Source organism: Alligator mississippiensis, chromosome 12 (genome assembly GCF_030867095.1).
Source record: "Alligator mississippiensis isolate rAllMis1 chromosome 12, rAllMis1, whole genome shotgun sequence".
Lineage (NCBI taxonomy): Eukaryota > Metazoa > Chordata > Crocodylia > Alligatoridae > Alligator > Alligator mississippiensis.
The window spans coordinates 56,325,945-56,346,185 of NC_081835.1; the positions used below are offsets into that span (position 1 = coordinate 56,325,945).

The following is a 20,241-nucleotide window of genomic DNA, read 5'->3' on the forward strand; positions in this document are numbered from 1 at the left end:
TGTTCCCTCCCTCTCTTTTCCCTTCTCATGTTTTCAGGCTCAAATTTTCTGCTCCTGAATAGAGTACATTCACGGACCTACCAATGCTTTGTATGGGTCTGCTGAGCATGAGTACAGTAAGGTTGTTTGAACAACCCAAAGGAAGTGGGAAAGTGTCTGGTCAATGCTCCTCAATCTCTTCCCCCGTTCCTCAGTCTCTCTTTGCTCCACATACCTCTTGCCATTTCTCCATAATGGCCGGATCTGGCCTCTGGCTCACCTCCAATGCATACATGCACAGCGCTTTAAGAATGAGATTGCTTTTAAGTTCTCAGTGGTCCTTTCATTTCAGCAGTGCTCTTGGCTCCTGTGCTTGCAGCAGTTTACATTTGCAGAAAGAACAGCCTGTACCGCTACTTCTTCACTGCAGGTCTGTAATGGATGCATTCCAGCTTTTGATGAGGTCCAAATTGAACAGAAGCCTTCCAGCTTATGCACTGTGCTTGCGAGGAGGAGAGAGACAAATGTATCCATGGCCCTTCAAAGACAGAGAGAGTCTAGCAAATGTGCAGCTTAATGGATGTGCTCAGGGTGTGAAATCCACCCCTGTACAAAGGCCAGCTCAAGGGCTATGCTCAGCCTCGTGCTTAAGTCCCAAAATGATTCTGGCCCTTTAAACAAGTCTGAATTTTGCCTACAAATCCTTTGCCATTATAAATGCACTGTGCTAGTGGATGCACAAATGAACCTGAGGGAGAGAAGGCACTGTTGACAGAGCTAGCCTAGCAGAAGAGCTGTCTTCACAAAAACTATAGCCATTTCCCTTGCTTTGAAATCATATTGTACCAAGTTCCCAGCTTTATTAAAACAGAAGGGTCTGCTGCCTCTCCAGTGAAAAGGATCAGAGCCCTGAAGAGATAAAGGATTGTTCTGGCTAGTCAAGGAAAGTAATTTTAATTTGCGACATTCAGCTTCCAACTGTTCCACAATAGCAAGAGGTTAACTATGTGAAACTGGGTTTTGTTCAAAACAGACGCTTTGCTCAGTCCCTCTGTGTTTGTTGCAGTTATTCTTAAAACAAATCGTTTTTCCCCCCATGTGAAGTCAGTGTCAGTAACCCTTTAGACCATGAAGTGCCCCTTATATGTTTGGAAAAATTGTTCTTTGCAAGCTGTTGGGCACAAACTATTTAGCTGGTCTAATAAAAGATATCACATCTACCCAAAGAACCTTGTCTGCCTATGTCCTTAGAGCAACACGGCTACAACCAACAACCCTATATGTTATATATATGTTTGCAATTTTGGGCCCGTGTTTGAGCGCTGATCTCAATTTGAACCAGCAACCTAAAAATAGACCTCTTTTTTCCGCTTACATGTGGTCTCCAGTCTCTTATGGCACGTAAATAAAAGACACCTAAGCACAGTATATTAACAAGGGAAGTTGAACGAGCCAGGCAACTAGATGATAATATTGCAGCTAAAATTTCTAGCCACAGGTCACACTGAGAGAAACTGCACCCTTGCCCTCCTACCATATAGAAAGCATGTGCTGTCCTTGCCACAAAGATTGCAAAGCACTTAAACGTTGAACTTGGTCTCACCGCATACTAGCGTGGCTGGACTGTATTACTATGCATGATTTGCCTTGGCCACAATGAAAGTCGTTTGCAGACCTGGGAGCCCTTCATTTTGATCCCTCGGGAACAATCCCTCCCTATAGGACTTCTCTTCACTGCAACTCGGGTTAATCTACTCCATTTAGCCTTGCTCAAGTGACAGCTGAACGGGAATCACCCTGAACTGGAAATATGAGACTAGGTTAGTGCCTGATGGATTGTTTTAATCTGAATTTCTCCATCCCTTCTGCATTACTAGCTCAGGCTTTAACAACACTGCAGCATTAACACCTGTCCCTGACAGAACCACTAGCTTGATCTAAATGCTACCAGTTAATTCATCCAAGAGATGTTTGTGTGTGGACAGGGGTTGGGTTGGAGTTAAAGTCTAGCTATAGCTGGAGCAAATACTGCTGGAAAGACACAAACCCACAGAGAGGAGAAATAAGGATAAAGGGAAGCCTTCCACTGCCACACTGTCAAAACATGAGCATTTCTTTCACTAAAGGCATGTGTCAAGTGTCTTGCAAAACAACTCCCTTATTTTTTAAGTGAAATATAGCTTTATAGTGAACTAGAGCTCTGATGAAATATGGAAAGACCAAAAACAGCCAAGTGAGAGAAAACTGTTTTTTGTCCCCACCTGGAAATTCACGTCCAAGCCTTTGAGAGAGGAAAAAAATCAGCATATGCCACCAAATTAGCAACATACTGGAAAAGAGGGGTTGTGAGAACTTTTCAACTTTTCATTTCCTGCAGTTCTCACTGAGTCAATCTCCCGTCAAGCCACCTCGTCTCTGATTAACTCTCTCAGACAAGGGAAGGAGGTGGCATTCTTTTTTTCCCTCCGTGCTCGACAATTATTCCAACAGCTGTCCTGGACATGGCAGATTTAATAACTGCAAATGAGAGGCATTTATCTCTGAAATAACTGTTGTGATAAAAAAATGGTAAAATCAATGAATTCATTACCACACACCGACAGTAATACTTGGAAAAAAACAGGCTTGTGCTGTTCTAAGTGATTGCAGTCCACTGGCATTTCAGCGGTTGGAAGACCTCTCTTTGTAATGGAACATTTTGTGGCCTTTATCTGAACTAATAGGCAAAGGACACCATCTGCAAAAGCCACAGCAAAAGATGTCCAAACTGCCTGTATTTCCTGATCTGAACTCATAAATAAGCGTGGAAAAAGATGTCCAAACTGCCTGTATTTCCTGATCCGAACTCATAAATAAGCGTGGAAAAAGATGTCCAAACTGCCTGTATTTCCTGATCTGAACTCATAAATAAGTATGAAAAAAGCAGTTGTCTCTTTTTCATATAAGACAGAGGGAACAAGGGTTAGAAAGATAGGGAAGAGTATAAAACTTTCCATTCTTACCAATGTTCATCCTCAGTTCAGCAAACACTTAACACATGCTTAATTTAATACAAATAAGCTTTGCATATGTTGAATTTACTGATGTGAATAGGTGAGTGGGGTGAACAAGGGTAGTAAACTTGTAAACTAGTGCAAGTGTTTACAGAATCGAGACCCAAGAGCACAAGAAGGTAGGACTATAGAGCCTCATGATGTTAGGTGCTGCGCTGGATAACCTTTTCCCTAAACCTATTAGATCCAGGGGCTTTCTCTGAGGATGAATGCTGAGCTCAATGAATCACAAGAACAGCATGTGTCTTTTATGGTACTAGGATCTGGCACCTTTTTCAATTCTGGTTCTAGCTAGAACTGGGAAATGCTAAGTTGTAGATAAATGAAACTAATTTTGAAATAAAGATTTAACTGACCATTTATGTTCTTGGGTGGCTTAATTCCATGTTAAGTTTCATAAATATCCCTTAGAGCCTGTTGGAAAAACTGCAATAACAAAACTGGGAAATGTTAATACTGTTTTAATCCTGCTTTGTTTTGCAAAAGAAAAAAGTAACGGGTTTTTGAGGTGGTTGTTTTGAAAGTTTTGGAAAAAAAAAGTCCAGAAAGTTTTCATTTTTTAAATATTTGGTGTTTTCTTTTCAGTTTGGGGGGAGATTAGCTTCTTTTCACTATTCTCTCACTTCCATTTTCCACTCTTTCCTTTTGACCACTGAGGAAGGGAGGGAAAATAAAAGCCAAAACTAACCCCCTCTCCCTCCCCCACCCATTGTCTACATGTTTCATGAAAACGAACACACACACACACACACGCACGCACACGCACGTCCTCCTTGTGGTAATATGTTATTTAGTAAAAGGTCAGCGTTCAAGAAAAGGAAAAAAAAAAAAAATCAACCAGTTCTAAAGTTCACTCATGTTTCTCAGGCAGCTCAGCTTGAGACATCTTGCCTGACTTTAAAGAGGTGCTGAATAGGGCTGTGCGAAGCTTCGGGAGCTGATTTGATTTGGAGGAGATTCAGCCCAATTCGGTGGCCAAATCTCTGAATCCGAATCGAATCAGGGGACCAATTAAAAAGTCCGAATTGATTCAAAGCTCTCCGAATCTTCAGCAAAGATTCGGAGGGCTGTGATGATTCAGGTAGTCCCCAGTCCCCAGTAGCTGCAGCCACTCCGAGCTGGTAAGTACTAGGGGTGGAGAAGGGGGGGTTGGGGGAGGGGACTATGGGGGGACCCCTGGCAGATCCCCCAACCCCTGCCCGTGCCCCCCAGTCCCCACATGGCTGCCCCCACCCGCCCCAGCTCCCGGCACTTAAAAAAAAAAGCCCCAGTGCTCACCGGGTGCTAATGGGCAGGAGGGGGGGGGCACGATCCCCGCTGCCCCATGCTGCATGTGGGGGCGCTGCCATGAGCCCCCCGACCCCCCCCCGCTCCCCGGGCCCCCCTCCCTGACTGCCCTGCCTGCCGGGGCTCCAGCCCTTTAAGAAAAAAAAAGCTGAGAAAAGCCCCAGGACTCACTGCTCCTGGTGCATCCTCGGGGCTTTGGGGGGCTCGTGTAGCGCCCCAACATGGCGGAGGGCAGCAAGGATCGCCCCCCACTGGCAGGAGCAGTGAGTCTCAGGGTTTCTTCAGGTTTATTTTTTTTCTTAAAGGGCCAGAGCTGGCCCGTGTGGGGGCTGGTGGAGTTGGGGGGGCTCATGCAGAGCCCCCCCATGCAGTGTGGATTGCCCCCTGCCCGGCAGCACCTGCTGAGTGGGGGCTTTTTTTTCCCAAATGCCGGGAGCTCGGGCAGGCGGGCAGTCATTGCTGGGCTGGGAGTGGGGCAGGGGATGGGCCTGGCCTGGCTGATTCAGAGATTCAGCTGCTGCCAAATCTCCAAATCAGATTGGGCCAAATCAAATCGGGACAGTGTTTCGAATCACCGAATCAAATCACTGTCCCCTGAATCAGCTGAATCCAAATCCAAAGTGAATACTATCCACTTTGCACAGGCCTAGTGCTGAAGACTTGCAGCCCCTGTGGAAATCAATGCATTTACTCAGGAATAAAATAGGACAGCATAAAGTCAGAATTATGCTCAGTTAGCGCACTGTATTGTGAACAGTCAAAAACCGAGGCCTTCCAGAATTCCCCAAAGGAATTCAAATACCCAAACATATGCAGCATATTAACCTACAAACTCTCTTCTACTACCACAGGGTGTTTAGTGGGAAGGGACATTTGTGGGGTTATGACATTTACCTCCTTAGTCTTTCTCATGCCACAGAGCAGAGAGTTTTGTGACTGGGACCACGACCCAGGCAAAAATAAGAAACAGGAGAAATCATTACTCATCTAGGACCCGGGATCTGGCCCTTGCACACAGAGCCTGTGACAGTGAAATCCAGCTTAGCAGCATCCCTGTTAGGTCCTCATCTTGCTTTGTTTGCCCTTGATCCAAATGTTTCCTGATGGGGATTTGTGCTGATTGAGACTCTGCAAAAGCAAATGTGTGATACGAGCACGCTAAGCCAGATCCACAGCTGGCGAAGATCAGCAGCACTACATTGAAGTCAACCAGGGTCCTGCCAACTTACACCAACTGAGAATCGAGCCCTTCATCTTCAAGAAGAGAACTAGTATTAAATGGGAGTAAGATATGGCACAACACATTGTCGTCTCCAGAAACACAAGCGCTAAGACACAATAGATATTCTGAATAAATACATACTGTACTCACCATCTATTTGCCCTAGAAATATAGTCTAGTCAGTGCATGGTGTACTGGCAGGAATAGCAATGCATCCGACATGATGAATAATGTTTACATCCAGAATCCAGATGTCATTTTCCATCCTGTAGCTTTAGAAATAATGGCCTGTTACTTCTTATTAAATCAAGGGTAATCCATTCACCTACAGGCCCAATGATAGCTGTCTCTGCTAATCTCTACTCAGGGAGCTATATCCATCAATGGGAAAGGCCTCGTTTTCAAGCGGCAACTGTAAGACCAATGTTCTTCAGCAATGAAATCTCAAGTATCAATTAGCTTTTTAAATATATGGGTCTGTCAATGTGATCCAGCATTAACATAAAATCCAATGCCACATCAACAACGTGACCTCTTGTGTCCAAGAACAGTGCAAACCCCAATTATTCATCGCAATTACAAAACCACTTTGCTGATCACAATGACAATGGCAATCACAATGACCTTGATAAGTAACCTTGTCCCAGTGCCTTCTAGCATCGAAACCAGTTAGGAACACCTCACTGGAGACTGAACTGGTGATAATAACCAATGTTAAAATGCTATGACCTTGGATATCAGCGGAGGTTTCACTTTAATCCACTTTTATGCAGTTGCTACTACCTGGTTGGGTTGTATCACTAATATCCTTGATTTGACCTGGCAATTCTGGAAGCGCACACCTGCCTCCTTTTTGTCTTTCTGCTGAAGTGTGAAGAAAGGTTATTTTTCTCTACAAAATAGAAAATTTAGAAAACAGAGATTAAATAAACAAATGTGTGACCAATTTATTATGAGATGTTTGCACACAGCAAAGTTTGGTCACATCTACTTTCGGATTCTAGTCCTTTGCTTTGGGGCTTTTGGACTATAATTGTGTTCAGTCTTCTATTTATACAATGAATCTATAATGTAATTTCATGAGGTACTGAGATGCACTGAAAAACATATGAGCACTAAGTTGCTCTGCCTAATCCATATGAAACAGTGTTGGAAATCAGCCTGGTAAACATGGCAAGAGAATGAGCAAGGATTTCATCTGTGGCTCTGACACTAATCTAAAAAGGATTATCAGGGAGATAGCCTGAGATGCAAACTACTTGAACAGAGAGGACAGCGAATCCCATTTAAATGAACACATTGGATTGCGCACAACTTGTAAGTGATTAGCACGCTGCCTTCATACTGACCAAGCCAGTAGGAAGTTCATCCCCAGCAGCCACTGGAATCCTTACATTTACTGTCCCAGGCGCTGAATACCAATAGAGGCTAAGAGAAAAAAAGGGTGGTTTTCTAACATTAGTTTTTAATAGGGGCAGCTTGTCTGTTGAGAAGTAAAGCACTGTCTGCTGGCAGCTATAATCCACCTCCAATTGTCACCGTGCCCTTTCTCCATTGACTCAACTACTTGTTGCCCTGGTGAAACCAAATTCAGGGAAGTCGATATTAAGAAAGGCTTTGCCCTGTCACGCTTGGTAGCATTTCTATGCCAAAGGAAAAGGAGGGGTTTGCAATCTGTAAGCTCTTTCTGTTTGCCAAGAAGGCCTCGCAGTGAAACTTGTTCTGGGATGTGGTGCTAGCTTCCAATAGTTTGTAAGGTTGTGTGTTGCTCACAGTAGCAGGTCTATGGAAAAAGTACACAAGTTTTGGTGAAAAAAACCACAAAGCGCCTTGTTGTGTGGGACTCTTAGTAGTTAGGTAAATCTGTATGGTATTAAAATCAGACTATGTTCTGAGCAGTTTACTATGATCTCAAACATGCACAGTGCACTGATTGTTGGTCCTGAACCGGCCCCATCAGCTGATTGTCAGTCCCAACCTTGAGACTTTGGAGGCCACAGACACGCAGCTTTCACTTTGATCCCAGAGTGAAAGATCTTCAAGGGAAGGATCCAGGATCCCTCCACTTGACATGTGTGGCTTTCCTCACCCTACCCAGAGACATGCTACAGCACAGGGGTCCCTGGCTGATGTCACAGCTGGGAGAGGACTGTAAACTGTTCATATTCTCTGATGAGAGGTGAGCATGTGTTACTCAATACGATTTGGAGATATTCCTCATGCGGCAAGTCCTACTCTGCCATAATACAAGCGCACTTAACACATGTTTGACTTCTTGAATGCACGGCCGCTTGCATTTTAAATGCATTTAAGACATGCTAAGCATAACATGTGACAGGGCTCAGAGAGAAGGCTTCAATCCAGTAAAACATTCAATGCCAGTCTCCCTTCAATATAGCAGTCCCATTGAAATCAAGAAGACTATGCATATGCTGAAAGTTAAGCATAAGCTCAAAGTATTTTGATGGATAAGGACTTTATATGAAAATGTTCAGCAATAAAAAACAGAAACAAAATCCAAATTTTGTGAAAAGTTGCACTTAAAGCTCAACTTGTCCTGTCTCTCTCTCCTTTTTGACAGCAGAAAAAAATATGCAAGGCTTGTAGTCCCCCTGCTGGCACTTGAAGACCTCTAAATCTTTGACAGGTAAATAGACTATGTGGCAGTGAGTACTTCCAGTGGATGGCCTAACAGTGCTCCAGAGAATGGCTTGCCTGTGCCCTGGTCTCAAACACAACAATCCCCAGCATGCCACTAAAACCTGAGCAATTGCTGTACTTCATTTTAACAGGTTCTTCCGCCAAATACATTGTTGCTCCATACTAAAATAGATACCTACCTGAGGGTACACATACGGGCCTTTCCAATTGTTTTTTCCCCTTCAGATCAAGACCTACAAGGAAGAGGACTTAAAGATGGCAGTTTGCTTTTTTGCAGAATGAGAATTTCTCCACTAGTCATAAATGCAGCAAACTTTTTTTCTCCTGTTTCATGAGTGGTATAATGTTTCCCCATATAAATATAGCTATTGGCATTGCTGATTGTACCACTGAAAAGAAGTAGTATTGTACACAGTAGAGCCTGTATTGTTTGCAGTCTTGGATGTGGTGTTGTCTTTCTTGCATGCACTGTAATGGAGGCTATCTTATGGAAAGCATATACAGTGTATACTACAACTCATTGCAAAGTTTATTTGGCGTCTATAGGACTGATAGGAATTCTGGTAGGTTAAGTGTCTCCAAAGTCAAGGCCCCTACTTTCTGAAGTCCGTGTAAAGTATTCATTTATCTTTCCAAACATAAATGTAATCCTAACATAATGTCACACCCAAAGGATTTTGAAACCTCCCCTAGGTAGTTCATGGGATGTATTAAGCCATCTACCACGCATTTCACCCACCCGAAGATTTGTGCTGAGTAGAATTATAAATAAAATACAGATCATAAAACACAGAGCCAGATTCTCAACGAGTGTACCTCAAAAACAATGGAACTATACCAACAGAGGCTCTGGCTCATTGTATTTAAAAACAGACGTATATATCTTAGAGCAATAAAATTGAAATATGCATTTGCTGTACTTTAAGGAGACATTTTAGCAAACTTTTATGTTTAAATTTCTTGCTTGATTAGCCCACAATGGATTTTAATCGCTTGGAAGAATTTTTAAAATCAAACCTAAATGTACTCAGAACACAAAATTGTAGACACTTTGCTGCTCAAAGGAGTGACTTTTTGAAGCCAAAATGTATTCCTCTGGTTAGCAAACTGATATTAGGCCAAATGTTGGGGACCTGAGATGAGCAAGTTCCCAATGTCCAACAAAGACAAGCAAATTCCTGGTGTCTAGGGAAAGCTAAACACCTTGTTCTCCTCTCACAGTGGTGCAAAACATGAGTAACTCCCCAGAAATCTGTGACTCAGATTGCTGTACAAAGAAGAGGCAAATCACCCCCAAGATTTTAAGAGCTGGCCCTTGTGATGCATACAGTTGCATGTGTGTATATAGTTATGCACATTCATCATGCAAATGTGATATCATTATCTAAATTAGACTAGACGGATTAAATGGGCACCACAGTAAGTGCCAATGCATTTCTTAAGTCCTACCTTGACCCTCTATACACCATGCTCAGTCCGCTCATCAGCCATTCCTATGCAAACCACCTTCTTTGTTGTACTTTAATGACATCCACTTTGAGACAGTATGATATGTTGGAGGCATGACAGACTCACTGATGGCTTATTCCTGGCCTCTCTCTCTTACTGGTGTATAACAACCTCGACACCTACTTTAAATACAACCTGAAAAGCACCATAGCTTAGTAGCTCAAGAGAGCTAGAAGCAAAGACTCTTACAGCCAGGTCCTATTCCACCCATTAGTGGACATTAGATCCAAAGAACGATGCAATTCTCCCCGCTTGTGTCCCTGAAAAACAGTTAATGCAGAAGTGAGAAGGCAGACTCTAGGTGAGTCTGCCTTCTCCTTGCTGATTTTTGAGACTTAGTATTAAGGTTAAGATGATGACATGTTACAAAAGCAAATGCATTAACAATTTTTTAAGGATTTGGACAGGATATAACAGGATTGTACTTAGGTTGCCAAATAACTGAAATTAAACTCTACCCTCATATATTTTATTCCTGCTCAGCTGTTGGATAACTTTGAGCAAGTCTCTTTTATACCCACATATTTAAGGTGATTCTAACTTTGAATTCCTGTATTTGAGCGATCTAATTTTAAACTCCTGAGGTCTAATTTTCAGAGATGTTCAACACCAACAGTTTCCAGTCACAGCTGTGGGGCCTCAGTCCAGTCATGGCTTAGAAAGACCCCAAACCAAAGGCAATGGATGAATGCATCATCTATCACCTAAGTCAGCTCTGTTTGCCTGTCTGTAAAATGTAACTAACTCACTTAGGAGAGCTTTGAAAATTATTTGATTAATGGTCTTCACATACTTTGAATTCTTTGGGTGGGAGGACATTGATAAGAGCTAGGAGTAATTTCCTCAGAGGTGCAAAGAAGAATGACCAAAGAAGAGGGTAATTATTAAAGAACCAGTGAAGCTGGGAAGAGACAATTAGCATTAGCATCATCCTAATTCACAACAATTTGCAGTGATAAGCCTGAGCCATTCTACCCACAAAGGCCAGAAGCCGTAAGTTTCTTTGACCTTGGCATAAAACATCATTAATGAGAGCACAAAAAAATGGCTGATTCTCTGCATGAGCAAACAGAAAACTGAAGGGTGCTTCCAGGGAAACTAGTTGGTAAAATATCTGGGATAGAAAGAGAGTTATAGTAGGTCCAGATATGATCACCGTGATGATAGCAAACAGGTGTCGGGGGAGGTCACAACTCCCTTGACTTCCCTGTATTTTTAATGGGTCTGGAGTGTCCGACCGAGATGGTATCTAGATGGAACAGTGATTCTAATATTTTAGTATGGGAAAAGAACCTTAGATACAGCCTGTGCTCTCTCTTTCCATTGCAAGAGGCCTCGTTCCATTATTCCTAACCCCCTGGAGGATATCTTAGAGTCTAGCCTTGAATATCTCCAGCGATGCAGCAAGGAACAAACAGTACAGAAGCAGATGGAATACTAGTCGAAACAGCAGCAGCATCAATAACTGATGAGTGGATTAGAGGCTGGAATCCAGCTGCCACACTCTTGATCTTTTATTAGCACATAACATTATTAATTACAGATTTAAAGGAAAGACACTTCTGCAGGGCAAGGAGAGAACCAACCTGTGATGTGACTGTAACTCCTGCAGACCCTTTCAGTCTGGTTGTAGCTCTGATTTGTAACATTGGTTGTACATAGGAGAGGCGTTTTAAAATGCACGAATGAGAGTGATGAATGCAGTTTCCACCAATTTGCAATAGGAATGGGACACCTCGCTGCTCTTTGTGGCTTTAAAGTCTTCCCCCACTCTTCCCCCCCCCAAAAAGTTTTAAAAAGCTGTTGGCTTTCGTTGCAGAAGCAGTCTCATCTCTCTTGACCCATGATCTCCAACCAGTTGCTTTCAGGCAACATATTGCCTAAGAGATTTTCCAGTGCTGCTGATGGATGCAAGGAATTTTGGTTTCTAAAGGTACCTGTTTCTTCACATCAATGGGGAGAGTTAAGTATGGCTGCACCACTTGCAGCATGCTGCTTTCTCTGTAGTGTTGCCTGTAGGTCAGATTAAGAGCCACTGCTTCAGGAGAAATATTCTCTATGGCATCCCCATCTCCCACAGTGGAAGATTTTCTTTTTCCTAATGACAGGGACCTACAGTTGACACAGCCAGGCATCTTGTGCCATGCTTGTTTTGTTTTATAAAGCACTTGGTGTATGGTAGAAGCAATTTGTGCCACTGCGTGCTTTCTGTTATTTGTCATCATGCTTGCCTTGATGGGTGATAGATCTTTCTCAGACACACTAGATTATGTACATGGAGTGGACTGCAGGTGATGGATTACTAAATTAAACTACAATGGGTGAAATGAGTGGACTGATCGCTCTGTTCTGAATCAGTAATTGGGATTATATTAGATCAGTGTACCTTGGATATTATTCCACAGGATTTTATTTGGGTAAGAATCAAGTTGTTGGGTTCGGTTGATGGGATGAAAATGTTCAGAATAGGTGGCCTCATTTCATTTTAACTACACTGATATATTTGATGGCTTGAATTACTTTTAAGCAGAGTTTTTACTGAGCTTTGTAATAATAATTATATCTAACTGTAATCACCCTCTCTGGTTTATGCAAAAAAAGTTCATTATATGACACGGAGATGAAGTGTCTCATTTTCCCCTGTTTTAATTTAGTAAATGGTGATTACAGAGGTAGGTGCTTTGCAAAACCCAATGAGCCTTGATATGCTAGGTAGATTTTTATCAAGCCATCTTTACTAAAACCTGACTGCATGTAGCCAAGTAAGAGGGTGTCTCCAAACCCTCGCCTGCTGGTAGTGTTATTCTCTTGATTATCCTCAGGCATGTAGAGCACTCTTCTGTTCTAGGAGGACAGTGTGGATGGCAGTAGCATCACATGTGATGATAGCTCTTTTGTCCTTAATCACAAATGTTGAGCTGCACCATAAGCCCCAGGAGGAAAAGAAATTCATTAGATTTCAGCTTTTAGTTACTGAATGCTAAGTCTGTCTCTCTTTCCTCTCTCTCTTCCTGCAGGAAATGCAGGAGCAACCAATGTTTAAGGGGGAAATATTATATTTCAAAATCCCCACATAAGCTGAATCTTCTATTCTGCACGAAACAAGAGTCAAAAGCCACCACAGAGTAGAGCGACGTTCATAGCATTTAATTTCCAACCACTGGTCAAAGACAAAATATTAGAGGCCTCTTTCCTAACTCACCGAAATACAAATTATGAGGCTGGTTTGTAGCAGGAGGGTGGGGAAAGGCCATCACAATTGGGAATGTGAATCAAGTTTAAGCGGTTGTGACTGAAGTTATCCTTTTAAAGTGAAAGCTTTTTTCTTATTTTCAAATACGTTACACAGCCGATTCAGAAGGACAAGAACAAATTTTGACGGGAAATCAGGAAGAGTTAAGAGAGAGGAAGAGAGGATTAGAGCCTGAGGCTGACTTAAACTGTGAAACCCCTCAAGGTGAACTCAAGGATAGCTCTTTTCACTCATTAGAGAAAAGGCAAGTCAGAAGAAGCCTTGTCTTTTTACCATATGTTGACATTTGCTGAGCATTTTTTTTGCATTTTTTTGCATTTTATCATCGAAATTGGAATACATTTTTATAGAAAAATCTTTACAGTTACAAGGAGGGTTTAACACAGACACTTTCCCCTCTTTCTTGCTTCTGTGGATTCTTTTCCGGGGTTTGCCGGTGGAAATGGGCCAAGGGGCAAGACCCACAATGGCATAAATCAGCTTCATTAGGGTTACACTGAGCTTCGACTCCCTAAAAAATTGCCATGAAGGATGGTCTTGTCGAAGAGGTGTAGGACTGATCTGTAGGGGCATGGCTTCTTTCTTGCTCTTCCATAGGTTCTTTAGATAAGTCATTTAATTTTCTCCATGTCCCAGATCCCTACTGATATAACACATGTAATTAGGAACCCCTTGAAAATGTAGAGACATTAAATGCAAAATAAAATTGAATGGAAGCAGATACACTGTTGATTTCTGTTCTTCCACCATTTATCTCTTTTTAGACTTCTTTCATCTTCTTCCCTACATGTAACTGTTCTTTCCTTCATTATCTTTTCTAAAACATTACCTACAAATAAAGTCATTTACTCTTTTCCAGTCATGGGGTACTATCTCTGAGTTGACATGGTAGTCCTGATATTTGTTTGGAAAATCTACAGTACTGTGTTTCTACATTAGATTTATCAAGGGCAGCTGGATAGGAAATGCTGCTTGTGCGTGTGCGTGTGAGTGGGCATGTGATGTGCATGTGCTCGTGCTCGTGCTCGTGTTTGTGTTTGTGCTTGTTAGAGTCTGGTCTCTGGAAGAACAAACTAGACAAGGCCATTATTGAAAAAGTTAGCACATCTGGTTTGGAACAGGAAGGATATACTAATATTCCCCTATTCCATTGTATATACCATACCTCTGCATCCTTCCTAAATGCTTAAGAACTGGCCCAGTTTAAAAGACCTGCTAAGACAGCATCTCAGATTTGTGTTTCATACTGAGAGTAGAGAGCCTGCAGCATTCAGCTCAATAATGGCTTAAAACAGCCAAACTGCAGCCCACTGAAGCTATTAGCTATCTGCCCAGACCTAATCTCTTCATATTTGTTTTTCTGTTGCTGTAGTTTTGTTTTTCCCCCCTTCCCTTGTCTCCCCTTCCTTCTCTCCCTGGGAAAGCCGAATCTCATCTGTCTGCAGTTAACGAAAACCGAAGTAACTGGACTCACTGCTGGAAGAGAAGAAATATGTGATGTTAACAGTTCATTGAGCTGTGAGATGAACAAGCTGGGTGTTGAAAAGAAAATCCAAGCTAAGAGTACATTTCCAGTGTTAATAAAGCTTTTTCCCTTTGTTGTGTATTTCCGAACACTGATTCTAGGATGGTTGTCATCCGTTTTCTTCTGGAATTAGACAATCAGACAAATTTAAAACACCTCAGACTCATTTGTCCTTGTTAACTGATAACTCTGTCTGCAACACCAGGAGATCTCCAGTTCCTCCTCCGTCCTTTGCTAAAACCCTGTTTTAGCAGAAGAAGAAAAAAAAGCTTTCACAACTGTCATGGCCCTCTGTAATATGATAAACTGTCCCTTGTAAAGGAGTTTGGACTGTATCCCACCTTCTCCTTTTCATGTCCTTGTCATAAACTAGATGGTCTTTCCAGAATCACGCACAAGTGATGGCTCTTTCTGTTGTTACAGCAAGGTCCTGCTTCATACAAGTTACCCCAAGGGGTCGGCAAACAAGCAGGTGCTCCATGGTCTGCACTTCACCGCACTCACATATATACATGTCATTAGAGTAGCTCCATTTGATCGTATTTGTTTTTGATCGTCCAGTTTTTTGAAGATCACCAGCGGTTCAGGCATTGCCATGTTGACCAGTCTGAATCAGCCCCTCTGTGAAGGTCCTTCTGGGGTTCCAGGTCCATTTTGGGGCCTCTGGTCGTGCATAATCTTTCCTTCCATAACCTCAGTTGTACCCTATCAGCTGCCATGTCCAAGGGCACAACACTGGTCACAAAATCCTTTGATGCTTTTGGTTACTTCTGTGTCACCACAGAGTAGATGTCTGGTGTCTTCCATCTGCTGTAACCTTTCTCTCTGGCTCACTTTTTGTATTCCACCTATTCTCCCTAGTCTGTCTTCTGAATCATGGGACTGAAATCTCAGAGTGCACATGATTGGGGGCAAGCATGTGACTACTAAAAACATGATATGTAACTTCCTGTCCTTTGGTCAGAGAGGCATGAAGGAGATCTTAAAATACTACCACTTGGTGGTACTCACAAATATTCTAATGGATGTCGCTATTGAAGGTACTTTTGAATTCTGCAAGAGCTTGCAGCTGAGTCTAGAGTTAAAGAGAACTAGTACAGGGTAACCTCAATGCAAGGGTGACCGTGAATGCTAGCAAAGGGCAAAAAGGATTTGGGTAGGGATCCATGATACAGGCTTGAAGAAGAACTAAATACATGGTGCATATTAACAACAGGTAATGAAACCCCAAATGGGATCCTACTGAATTTCAGCATTGTGTGTAAGACTTCCTTGCGTTAGGCTCCACAGAAGAGAAGAAAATGAGCCATGAGCTTGACCATGGAAAACAATGTGCACACATATAAGTTCCATGTCCCACCTTCATTCCTAGCCAATAAAGTGCTATTCTGTGAGCCATGTTATTTCCGCCTTTCTAGAGGGTTAGCATGGGCAGAGCTAGACAGAGGTGAGCTCTAATGCTGCCAGATGTTTTTGCTTCCATTCTATGCGAACAGATGTTGCTCACAGGCTGCTCTGTGCTATTCTTGGCAGGAGCTAACTCAAATAAAACTTTGCACATCACTTTCAGATGGAGATGAGGCTTTTTTGGATCATTGCATTTGGCAACTGCATAGTCTGATATGATTTAGAGATCTTACATGTTACAATACAGCCATTTGGCATTTACTTTCATGGGCCATGATGGAGACCTCATGCTGCAGTGAGGTTTGTCTTGAATTTTGTGTCTCAGTTACAAAAGCTTTTTCTCCTGAGTTTTAACTTGTGCTCATTGAGATGACTATTATATATTATTCCCACTGCATTAGTGCTCACAACATGCCAGGTGTTGGACAAATGAATAGGAAGATATTGTTTAAATTGTAAACTCTTCATGGCAGGAACTGAGAAAGCAGATGAATATTCAAGGGAAGGGGATATGCATACAGGCAAAATGAGAAAAATATTCAAGGTGTTGGTTAACAGATGTCTCATAATTCTGTCTTTTTGACTCAATTTTACTGGCAAAACTGGTTGAAACAGTTTTTTTAGGCAATTTTGTAAAACCTCCTGTTTACATTTCCATGAAATTCCTGTGAAAGAACTGAACCCCAAAATATATTTTAAAAATTTTTCAGTAAAAATTGCAATTTTTTTGAAAATTCAGCCATGGCTGTTTTAATTAAAAACAGCTGTTTTCAAACATCCAAGTTTGTGGTTGTCTTCAAAAAACAGAAAATGTCCACCAACATGAAAATTTCCTAGGAACAATATGCCCTCACTTCCAATGGTTGCTACGGTCATGCAATCAGTACAGCCCTGACACCCTGGTATCACTTCATACATTCCCATCTCCCGCCTTCTCTTTCCTGGTTAACATTTCCCTGATCATCTTCAGATGTAGCCATTTGGTATGCCTCATCTTGCCTATAACCCACTCATTCTGATATGCAAGTTATTTATTGTGGCCCCATAAAATTCACTCCAAGCTAGAATCTGGCCTTTTATTTTATATATGTCCCTGAACACATCCATCACTACTTTGTGCTCTCAAAAGACCAGCTCAGATAGCAAGTAGATGCCAGCTTCTCTCATGCTTGCTGTCATTCTGCAAAACAGTTTTTTGCATTCCCCAGAATGCAACCTTTACTACAGAAATACATGTCCCCCGGAGTCCCCCGTGGTTGGTTCGGTGGTGGAATCCTTGTCTACCACGCAGGCAGGGCCATCCCTAGAGGGCGGTGAATCGGGGCAACCGCCCCCAGCCCCACGCTTTGGGGGGCCCCGCGGAGCCAGGCAGAGTGGCTGGGGTGACTCCACAGTGCCGCTGGCTTCATGTCCAGCTGCTCAGCACCTCCTCGCCACGTCACCACCAAATCCATCGCCAGCTTCCTTGCACCCAGGGGGCAGGACCCCACACAGGCTCATTTGCCCTGGACCCCACACCCTGTTCGGGTCACATCTGCACACAGGAGACCTGGGTTCAATTCCCAGATGCTTATACTACTACAGCCATGGAGGCACCAAACATTTGGACTCAGTCTGGTCTTTCGATTCTGTCTCAGTGGCCTAAAGGGATGATGGAAGGTCTGGGCAGCCTCCACTTCTCCAAAAAAATCCTGTCCAGGCAAATGCATCGAAGGCCCGAGTAGCTCTCATGCATACACCATGATCCAGGAAGATCGACAGTTGCCACATGTCCACCAGTTTCTCCAATGCAGGTCGACCCCCAGCTGTCTTCGTCTAACCCACTCAAGGGAGAGACATAGTCTTATGGACAGCAGATTACTTCCTCAGAGTGAGGAGACATAGGTTCTATTCGTAGTTCACTGCTGACCTTTTATATGACCTTGGGCAAGTTATTTTTCCTTTGTGCCCATTCCACCCTTGGCTGGGGCACAAGGGTGCTTCAGTGCCGGGACTAGCCCTGCATTAAAGCACCTCATGACCCAGAGAGCCACCCCACAGCAGGTTGAGGTGAGGGGAGCAGCCCCAGGCTGGTAGACTGACCCTCTGGGGCCCCCTGCTTGGCAAGGCTTCTCCTACCCAGCTCAACGTGCTACAGTCCTGGGCATATGTGCAGATACGCGCCCAGCAGCAATATGCTCCAGAGCGTATTGCTGTGCATTAATAGGCATGTGTAGACATGCTTCTGTGGGCCACTCCATGCACCCCAGCATTGCAGCACTCACAAGCCCCTGCTACCTAGAGGTGTGTAAAAAAAACAAAACAAACATTTAAAGCTGTGTCTATGGCCGAATCGCTGATTCTCTGAATCAGCATCAAATCTTCAGATTCGGATTTGGCTGAATCGAATCAGGGACAGTGATACAAATCAACAAATCAAATTATTGTCCCTGATTTGGGCCAAATCTGAATCCAAATTGAATAGGGCCTGTTTCGCACACCCCTAGTGCCCACTGACTGCTCGTTCAACTTAGAGAGCCCTTAGTAATACAAATAGCATTAATACAGCTGGCAACAGAAGTAATACATGTATACAGGGATACAGAAGTGGGCAGCAGCACAACAGCCCATGTTCTCCTTCTGGGCTGCTGAAGAACATAGGTAACATGCCAGCATGGGATGCCCATTTCAAGTAGGATGTAGCCTTCTGCTGAGCAGGAAATTGTAGAGAATGAGACATTAGGAGCAAAAGAAAAGCAGAAGGAAATCCATTTGTAACTGGTGCTATTTCTCTGTGCTGTAATTTTCCTCTCTAATCCTATGGAGACATTGAATGATTCTGCTCAGACTGTGTGATTCCTTGTGTCCCGTCAATTCTCCTGTCAGACACTTTGTTAAACACTCGTTCAAGGCCTTGTTATTTCTTTCCCCCCTCCAGGGATTCTTTCTGCTCTTTTTCCTTGTCTGAATTGTGCTCTGAAGGTTGAGATCAAGCTCCTTTTTTGATAGTTTGGGTGATTAGTCATTATCCTCTGAAATGGTGTTGGAGTTCAGTTTCCCCTCACTGTTTTGACACCTTCGGGATGTTTTCAGTTACCCGAGTGAATGTCGAGGGTGTGTCTATGCCATGGGGGGTACTGTGTCCCCCAAGCTCCTCTCCCACTCCCACCTACTCCCACTAGCATACATCAAACCTGGAAATATGCTGATGAGGCCACTGCAAGTATGTCCCCATGTGACTGCTCTCAAGATCCCAGGCCCCAGAACTCTCTGGTCTTTGCCCTGCATCCTGCTCTAGTCTCTCTCAAACCACATCCACCTGCAACCCAGCAGTTAGGGGAAAAGAAACCTATTACAACAGAAGGAAGCAGCTGAAACGAGCCAATGTGCAGTATTTGCTATGTATAGTTCTTTCTTTACTTTTGCAATGAAGCGTGGCTCCCATGCGGGGTGTAGAGACAGCAGGGTTCTGCTCTCTGGGCACTCCCACAGTGTTGATGCTGCCTACCACAATCTTCTGTGTATATAACTGGATTTTAACCATGGGGACTGTGAAGAAGATTGCAATGGTTTAAAGAAACTAAAATCAATCTTGGGCAGAGAGACCCTCTGAACCTCAAGAATTCAGGTTCTGGAGCTCTTCTTGCACATTGGTCATACAAAATCGACTGATGACCTGACAGTTCATGTGCATATGATGCCCATCTCCACTAACCTTTGGTGGCAGAATATACTCATCAGTGGCAGAATATACATGCACTCTTGGTCCATTGTTTTCTCTTAGTTTTTATTCATGGCAGGAGAAGAGCATATATTGAGCCTCTTTCCCTATTCCCTTCTACAGACACACATGCATGTACACACAAGCACATCAGAACAAGCTCTTTCCTTAAAGAGCTTGAAGCAAGGGCCAGTGCTGTGCTCTATGGGAGGAGATCCAGCCACCTCCTACCAGCAACAGCATGTGCTAATGCAGGGAAGGAAATATCCTGCTCTTGTCTGCATCAGCCACAAAATGACCTTAACTGAGACTGTCTCCAGCAGTGGAGGACACATCTGCTGGTGTCTCAGCTCCCCTTTGCAAGCACCATCCAGGGTAAAATTTGGCACTCTAGTGAATTCTCCTCTGCTCTGCTCTCAGCAGTATCCAGTTGAGCACTGCAGCTGTAGATAACATTGAATGTATCATTATGTATTATACTTGACTGGGATTTTCTGTAAACCTTAACCCCACTGAAAACAATGGAAGTTGGGCATATCTCTGACCCTTTGAAAGTCCCTCCCCTCATTATTAAACACGAGCAGTGGGCTTAGCACTGTATGCAGAAGATAGACAAGACACTAAAGCCAATATTTCCAGCACCTT

The 20,241-nt window shown here is 43.2% G+C and overlaps 1 long non-coding RNA gene across 2 annotated transcripts; it reads left to right on the top strand.

The window, feature by feature from the left end:
• Window positions 1-3,883: 3,883 nt before the first annotated feature.
• On the top strand, window positions 3,884-14,836 carry LOC109286537 (uncharacterized). 2 transcript variants are annotated; one of them, XR_009456107.1, is made up of 4 exons: window positions 3,884-4,153; window positions 8,123-8,188; window positions 11,531-11,644; window positions 14,389-14,836. It is a non-coding gene; the product is annotated as an uncharacterized LOC109286537 (long non-coding RNA). The 2 variants fall into 2 exon arrangements; XR_002094608.2 differs by having other exon boundaries at window positions 11,531-14,836.
• The last annotated feature ends 5,405 nt before the right edge of the window (window positions 14,837-20,241 follow it).